This window comes from Citrus clementina, unplaced genomic scaffold (assembly GCF_000493195.1).
Source record: "Citrus clementina cultivar Clemenules unplaced genomic scaffold, Citrus_clementina_v1.0 scaffold_5, whole genome shotgun sequence".
In the NCBI taxonomy this organism is placed as follows: domain Eukaryota; kingdom Viridiplantae; phylum Streptophyta; class Magnoliopsida; order Sapindales; family Rutaceae; genus Citrus; species Citrus x clementina.
The window spans coordinates 27,108,329-27,117,990 of NW_006262201.1; positions in this window are offsets into that span (position 1 = coordinate 27,108,329).

Below are 9,662 nucleotides of genomic sequence, written 5' to 3' on the forward strand. Positions count from 1 at the left end.
ATTCAAAGTAAAAGATTCAAGGCTCATATGTTCATCATTTTGAGTAATCTTGTTTTTATGGAAAAGCTTATTCTTGATTTGATCGTTGTAACTTATTTTGAGTGGTTAATAACTATTAGAGCTCTCTTTTGAAGAAGCAATCGATCTTGCACCGAGTCAAGTATTCATCTTCATCAATTCTCAATATTATGTTTAAGCTTCTGATTTTTTTGATTAAAATAAAAAAGAATTGGTTTTAGTTAGTTAAAAAAAAAAGAGATTCAAGCAACTTGTTCATCATGTATCCTAAATTTCATTATCTATTACATCGGTACAAACATATTTAATCCCTCAACCAAAATTATGTTTGACGTTGTGCACTCTATGTATTTACAATTGTATTCATCCCTTAGTGGATTGTACAACTAGTAGATCAGTGGATGCATAAGTCAGATGTAAGGACAACAAATCTTTCCATCTTACTCATGTCTTTCAGTTCTAGGCTAGCTGCTTTCTTAGACATGTTTCATAGGCCGCATAACCTCATAGTCATAGAAAAACACGCTAAAGTAGCTAATACCAATTTTTTCTCTTTAAGATATAGTCGACAGTGATTAAGGATACCAGTCGAGTTCTTTCTTATACCTCAAAGAACTTATACAATGAGGAAGCAGAGATTCATTCACTCATATTCCTTTTGGTCATGGAAGCATGGTATGCATCACGCGTTGGAGTGAATTCCCTTTATATAAGAGCATATGTTTGGCAATTCACTATACAAATTTAAAATTAATCGCTATTCGAGCGCCCAGTTTGAGTCTCAATAATCTCGCTTTTTTAAGGCGCCAAATAAATTCGTATCTGGCTTAATTAGGTTCTCATCTTGATTTAGTCAAAGCGAATTTTTAAAATATAACCTATGAGAACGTACTAAACGTACTACTACTTTCTCTTAATCTTGTGTCTTATTCTAGCTTACTTTTCTTAACAACTGAGGTGACCACTTGTGAAAGAAAGTTGGTCGAAGCGTAAAGACATATCTTTTAATAATCATGTGTGTAATCATGCTAATATCATTAAGAAATGGATAAAAAAATTTATAAAAGTATCCAAAAGCTAATGAATAAAATCTCATCAAGTATAACTTTAAATCTACATAATCCAAATGATTTTGTATGTGCGAGATAAATATTTCGTGTTATCACTTTAGTAAATGGGTCTGCAACCATGAAGTGTGTGGATATGTGTTGTATCAACACTTTCTTTTTTGTCACAATATCTCTCATAAAGTTGTACTTAGTCTTTATGTGTTTAGACTTACTATAGTATTTTACATCCTTGGTAAAGGATATGCCGATATGGCAACTTGACTATCACAATATATAGTCACAGGCTGAGGAGGACTAGTCACGATCTCAAGATCATCTAGGAAATACCTAAGCCAAATAGCCTCTTGTACTGCGACTGAACATGCTACATATTCCGCTTCTATAGTCGATAGAGTTGTGCATGTTTGCTTTTTGCTACTCCATGAGATTACATCACAATTAAGTAGAAATACATATCCTAAGGTTGATTTATGCTCATTAAGATCACCTTCCCAATCGGTGTATGTGTATCCAATTAATTGTAAATCACCTCCTTGATAACATAAATAATAGTCAACATTGCCTTTCAAATATCCTAAAATCATTTTGACAATTTTAATGTTTGCGTCTAGGATTTGATTAGTATCTACTCACCAAACCCACAACATAATAATATATCTGGCCTTGTACACATCATAATATATATGAGACTTCCAACAATATTGAAGTACGAAATTTGTGCTATTTCGCTACATTCTTTTAAAGTCTTTGGACACATTTCAAGGTTAAAAGTTTTTCGTTTAGAGATAGGGGTATCCATAGGCTTACGCTTGTCTATTTTAAATTTTTCAAGAATTCTTCTAGTATAAGACTCTTGTGATAAAACTAGAAGTTTTCTTAATTGATTCTTATGGATTTTGATTCCCAAGATATAAGATGTTTCACCCATATCTTTCATTTCAAAGTTTGAAAATAATCATTCCTTGATAATTTAGACAAACTCTATATTATTTCCAGCCAATAATATGTCGTCCACATATAATGATAAGATAATAAAGTTATGTTCACATCTTTTAACATACATATGATGGTCTTCTTCGGTCATGAAAAATCCATAAGTTGTTATAGATTCATGAAACCTAAGGTACTATTGTCTGGAGGATTGATTTAACCCATATATAGACTTTTGAGCTTGCAAACTTCGCTCTCTTGGTCATTGGCTATGTAACCTTCTGGCTATTTTATGTAAATTTCTTCTTCTAGTTCTCCATTAAGAAATGCTGTTTTAACATCCATTTGATACAATTCAAGGTCCATGTGTGCAACGATGGTTAGAATTAATTGTATAAATGCAAACTTTATAAAAAAGAAATTTCCTCACAGTCTGTATCTTCTTGTTGGGTATACCCTTTGCGATCAAACATGCCTTATATCTTTCAATTGTGCCATTCACCTTTCGTTTAATGTTGTGTTAGAAAGTGTATATTTATAAAGGAAAAAAAATCATTATTTTACATTTCAAGTCTTATTAACATCCTTACTTTTATGTATTGAAGTTTCTTGTGATTTAATTATGTGTGTTTTATTTTAATTAAGTATTTTATATATTTTAGGGGCATCATAGTTATTTCACAATGAACGAAAGATCAGACAACAAAACGGACATTAGTTTTAAACTAGGACAGTTGTAAACCTTAAGAGGAACATAAAAAGAAAAATACCATTGTTCACATGTACGGTACTGTCCATGTTACTATTCACGACACTGTTCACATATACAGATCGATGACGTGGCATTGACCGATGATGTGGCATTAACTGACAAGGTGTTACGATCCTGTTGGACTAAAATTCTTATGTACTGTTGATCGGTGACGTGGCAGTATATTAGTGTGCCAAAAATCACGCGTACGGTACATACATATACACATGATTATTTTCAACCAAACCGCGTTACTATTCAAACCGCGTACTGTTGACTGATGACATGGCGCAATCCTGAGCGTCCAAAATGTTTTTAATTCGATGGCGATGATTTACTCAGTGTATCTATATAAAAAAAGGGGCTCTCCCCCCTAATTTGGCATCCCTGAATCTATTTTTGAGCTCTATTTTCTGTAATTCCTTCTCTATCTTGTATTTTCTACGTATTTTAATAAATTCTCATTTTACCCCTAGTTCAATTATGAGTAGCTAATTTTCTTTTAAGCTTGGGTTGAAGGTGAAGTCTCAACATATGCCATGAGCTTTATTTGGTAAATTTACTTTCTTTTCCCCTCTAATTATTGTGGATGTTTTGACTTTTCGTCAACAAATAGTAATGATCTTGTCTAGATATCGCCATGATTTCACTGGCTCCCTAATTATTATTATTTGACACGATAAGCTCTTAGCACCATATTGATTAGAGTATGGTTCATGAGGTGTGAAAACCCCCCTCATATTTTAATTGATATTAATAAGGAATATTTAACTCAAGGTGCATGCTAATGCAGATCCAAATACCCAAGTGCTGCATTTCAATAGAATTCGCTTCAATTTATTCTCGCCATTTTAATTCAAATTTTAGGATAATCTAAGTCACTTTCACCACAAATCCAACCACCATTTAGAAAATTAATTCTACACATAATTAAAATCAATTTCCTCGTGGGATCGACACTCGTCACCATTAATCTATTCTACAATAGATTCGTGTACTTGCGAGTTCAACAAAATTTGCACAACATTTAACACACCTATTTTTTTCCAATGATGATGTGATAGCCTTACTATAAGTTCTTGGGTCATTACCATCATGTGAAGCAATCATAAATGCCTCTCATTTAACCTCAAAACGACAACATGAGATGGGCGTACGATTACTTTTACGAATTGAGTGATCTTATAGAACAATCCCATCTTGACTTCCACTTGGATTAAAATCCTAAGATATATTTAGGTTTTTCTCAATTTATAATCAGAACTGTCAATAATCTCTAGATCATTCAACTCATTTAGATGAATATCTTTGTTGACTTCTAAAATGCTAAAGAATTCATTCTTTAAGAATGTGACATCTTATGACACTATCTCAGTTATAGTTCCTTCATCATGTTCTCCTATGAATACATATCCTTTGAAGTATTCTGGATATCTTATAAAGATATATTTATTTCTTGTTGGGCCCAATTTCCCATGTTTTAAAGATGGGTTGTGACACATGTTGCAGAGCCCCAGGGACGCAAATGAGTAAAATCAGCTTTTTTACCCTATCTATAGCTCATATGGAGTGTAACTTACTGACTTACTCAGAACTTGATTGAGTATATAAGTAATAGTCAACAACGTATCTCCATAGTAAGAAACTAGAAGATTTGTTTGCATTATCATAAACTTAACCATCTCGAATAATATTATATTCCTCATTTCTGCAACACTATTTTATTGTGGCGTTCTAAGAATAGTTCGTTATCTTTCAATACTTTTATCATTTTATATTTCCTTGAATTTTTTTTAAAGGTCTTCACGTCCATGGTTTGTTCTTAAGACTTTGATCATTTTATCTAATTGATTCTCTATCAAATTTAAGTATAATCTAAAGCAATCTAATGCTTCAAATTTATGAGAAATCAAATAAACATGACCAAAACATGAGTAGTCATCAATGAATGTAATAAAATATATGACTCTATATTTAACTTTTACATTCATTGGTCTACAAATAATAGAATGGCTATTATAACTTTATTAGTTTTACCAAATGGTTTTCCAATTGCTTTTCTGGCTAGATAACTTTCACAAGTAAGCAAGTCAATATTAGCGAGTGAGCCCAATAAGCCTTCTTTATCTAATCTATTCATTATTTCTTACCCTATATGTCCTAGTTTAGCATGCCAAGTATTATTTGAATCATAATAATTAATATAAAAAACAATAAAACCATTTAATAAATAACTAGAAACAACTAGAGTTGAATTAAAAATAATTTTTAAATTAACACCATAAAATTGTAAATGATATTCCATCCTAAGAAGAACAATAATAGAGATTAAGTTTCGTTGGATGTCTGAAGTATAAGGAACATCATGGAGATAAAGTATTCGGCCATCACGCAACTCTAATTTACAAGTGTCAATTCTTTTAGTTTTAACCCTGGTGTTATTTCCCACGTATATCCATTTAGTTCCTCGACTAATCTGACGATACTCCATAAATGCTCTATGATCTTTGGCTATATCTTGTTGCTTCTGAGTCTATAGTCCACAAAGGATGAGATTCAGTTAAAAAAACAGAACTTGTCACATAGTTACAACTTAAATTTGTGGAGATGAATTGTACCATTTTTGGTTTAAAAATTGGCCTAATTTGCCACAATTGTAACAATTCATTTTAGTCTTGTCTTTTTTTTTTACCAGTGCACTTTCTTCTCATGCGCTTTCCATTGTTAGGCTTCCCTTGTGTTAGCACAATTTTCTTTTCCTTTTAGAAAGTATTATTTCCTCTTTTGCACTTAAAGCCCGAAGCTATTTGTGGCTTGGAGTTAGCCATATAGAATTGATTAGAATATTTAGTAGCCTCTACGCAATCATTTTCTAATTCCAAATGAGGCTTGAAATCATTAAATGTCTTAATGTTATATTCCCAACTATCAGGAAAACATTGTATGATTGCCTAAACATGTTGCTAACCAGTCAATGCATGTTCAACATTTTTAAGCTCACGTATCATGTTCGATATTTCCCTTAGATGTTGCCTCATAGTCTTTTCTAGGCGCTTTCTAAATGAGTCGAATTTGATGTTGAGCCCTCTTAACTTAGTGGTCGAAGTATCACCAGATTTTTCTTTCAAGGCTAGCCACATTTCATAAGCCATATAGTACTCTTCGAACTCACACATAAGGTCATCTTACATTAACTTAGCAATGTAATGTGAGCACTGCTATTCTTTTTTTTTCCAGGATAAATAAGACTCAAGATCCTTATTGTATTGTTCAATAAGACCGCTCTCAAGCTCCTCAGGCTCAATTACAGTGTTATTGAGAGTTTCGAGAGTTTCTTGCTCCTTGATAATATATTAAACCTTTTGGTGCCAAATGTCAAAATTGTCATTGTTCAATTTTTCTCCTTTGTTCAATTCGGCCATACTATTTTTTGAAGATGCCATCTCTTTTAGTCATAATAAAAAATAGGGAAAAAATTGTTAATTAGCATAATTTTATATTACACACATTTATAATTTTTCCGCAAACAAAAGAACCAAACATGATTATTTAAATAAGGATTATAATTGAAAAGTTGTCAAAGCTTCTAATCATCATCTTTTCTAAATAATTAAATTATCATCATTTAGTCTTTTTGTGCAAAAATATTTAATTTGTTTAGAACTTTAATGATAAAACTCTTATTTTAATTTTAAGGGATAAAAAATCTTGATGCATCTATTCACGTGAATAAACACTAGGAAAATTCTCAGGGAAGAGGTAGGGATTGGATATGGTCCCACTTAAATACTTTATTTCCTTAGACTCTTATCATTTTTTTGACAGAATTTTCCTTGACATGCATAAATTTACATTACTACGCCATACTTTAATAATCCCATTATATGTTTAAGTGTTTTATTTTGCCTCCCACTCGAGTGAAATATTTCCATAAGTAAGATACAAATTATCTCCATTTCTAACATTTTAGAAAAATAAAAATTAAATAAAAAATCAAAAACATAGTTAAAAAAATCAATTTTAAAATGCAAATCAATAGAAAATTAAATTCTAGTTCAACTGCCGCAAACAACACCATAAACGGAGGTCGGGAAGGAGGCACGTGCTTTACACGCATCGCTGTCATGCGTGGGTCAATGCGGTCATGCTAGTTGTGCTAATACACGTTGTTTGGTTTGATTTGCGCAATTTAGCTCGGTTGGCTCGGTTTAAGGGTTCGAATATGCTTTATCGGCTCGATTAAGCTGAGCCAATATGTGTTGCTAAACTGTCTTCAGACGGTTTGATGCGTCCTCTTGGCCGTGTTGTGCACACTCTGGCTTCCAACCACTTTCTACCGTCACAAATCTATTTTTCCAACCAAACTCGATGTTTTGAACTCAATTATGGATTCAAAATTTTGTTTTGGCGAATGAATAAAGTGCACACACCATCCTAAGAGTGAAATTGCACATTAAACACTATTCATCTTCTTCATATCTAATAATTTTTTTAGTTTGCAAACCAGAACTTGAAATGGTTCGTTCTCTTAATTTACAAGTCCAAATCAAGCATATGATATAACTTTGTAAAGCTAATTAGAAGAATTTCTTATAATGCCAAACTCGCAGACAATGAGTCAACATAGAACAATTTATGAGCAAAATAGGCATTCGAGTTTATAACTTAGGGTTCCAATTACCTCATTATATGAGAGCATATTAGCTCATTTAAAAATCTAGATATAAACCATGTGTGTTCATGTGTTTATAGTTCGAATTTCGTGCTTTAACAATGAGAGTTTCATTCATGCCATTAATGTGTGTTCTTATAGTGAAAAATCAATTTTCATAGAAGAACATGGCATATTAGCATACATAATGCTCTTAAGATTATGACATGAACTACAGAGGCTTTGATACTAATGTTGATTTTCTAAACCAATCATGCAATTTATTTTATCGACCAAAGTCATACCTTGTTGGTTGATAAGGAAACGAATCATCACGAATCTGCAGGAATAAAGAATAGATGCCCTCTGATCTCCAAGAACGAAATTTTAGGAACTTTCATAAACAGATCGTAACGAGCTATGTCACTGGTGGTGAGAGGACAATCACGGAGTTAGAAAATCCCCTTAATTCACGAAGGAAGAACCCACTGCCTTATTTTTTCTTTCTCTCTCACTCTTCTTATGATATTACTCTTACTCCTATTATACGTATTTGCACTCACCTTTGTAATGCTTATATAGTACAATGAGTGTAGTTCAATTCAAATAAACTTCTTAGGGTTATTTGGATAAACCACACCTTATGTTGTTAGGATCTAAATAAAACTTTAAGTTTATCTTATAAGAATCTTAGATAAGTTATACAACATTAAACTCATCTCTCACATTAAATAAGTCAATCCATCATAAGTGCCTAAATCTAACATTTAATATAAGTCATGATGAAAAAAAAAAATCCATGCATCATAGATTATTAATATATTTAGAATTCTTTTATTATTATGGGAAATTATCCATCGTCCACCCATTTTTTCACCGTTTTTCAAAAAAATATATAAATCTTCTTTTTTTTTTGCAGCGCTCCACCTGAAGTTAACATTTTTTTGTTGGTCAACTCTCGTTATAGCACCGTTAGAACTTTGCTGACATCATAAGGGTAAAATTATCATTTCATAACGACATAGTAGTGGACACAAAACAATATAACTTCAAGTGGAGTTCAGCGAAAAAAAAAAAAGTGTGTATTTTTGAAACAATACGAAAAAAGGTGGTCGGTGAATAATTTATCTTTTATATTTGAGGGTAAAAAAATCATTTATATAATATTCCGTTAGTTTTTTAATTGTCTCCAAACAGAAGTGGACGAGTGAAAAGAAATGTAACTTCAGATGGATTTTAGTAAAAAAAATAATAATTATGTATTTTTGAAAAAGTTGGAAAAAACGGGTGGACGGTGGATAATTTTCCTATTATTATTATCTTTTTCATTTCAAATAGTTTATCATGTCAAAGAAATGAGACAAAATCATCATGGGAATGTAAAAAATATTACTAAAAATCATAACGGCAACGTAAAAACATTACTAACTTATAAATTTCCTTAAAAAAAATTGGGCTTTCAACTCAATTGTAATAAATCAGTTGAGCTAATCAACCCCACTCGTTATTTCATTAAAAGTTTAAAATTATCGATTTTTCTCAATAAAATATGTTAGAAAAAAAGGGATATGTAGTGTTTTTACAAATAGTATGGCCACCATATTGACAACTTCTGAAGTCTTCAATGTGATCGCTTTTTTTTCACTACTAGAAAAATAGACTTTACTGACACCAATTTAGTGTCAGTAATTACTTCTACTAACACTTATTAATTGTATCAATAATGGCCACGTGAGAACATTTGTGTCACTATAATATCACCAAAATAGTGACATATAGTGTTAGTATTTGATGATACTATTTTTGTGTCAGTAATTCGTGTCACTGTATTATCACCAAAATAATGACACAATAGCGTTAGTATTTAATGATACTATTTACATGTCAGTGATTTATATTATTTTAAATATTTAGTGTCAGTATTTAGTGATGTTATATTACTTTTGATTAATAGTATATTTTTATTTTTATTATATTTTTCCTATTTGTTTTACAATGAAATAAAAACTCAAAATATATTAAATATACCAAATCTCGCAACACAATTCACATAATAAAAATCTCAAATACATTACTTAAATTAATATAATTCAACTACACTACTGTTTGGAAAAAAAAACATAAGTACAAAATTAAGTTTTCCACAAGTTCTAAACAACAACAAAGTACTAAATTAAGTTTCAACAAACATTAACCAAAAAGAATAAGCACAAAAATGTCACTGAATATCTATACATGGCTT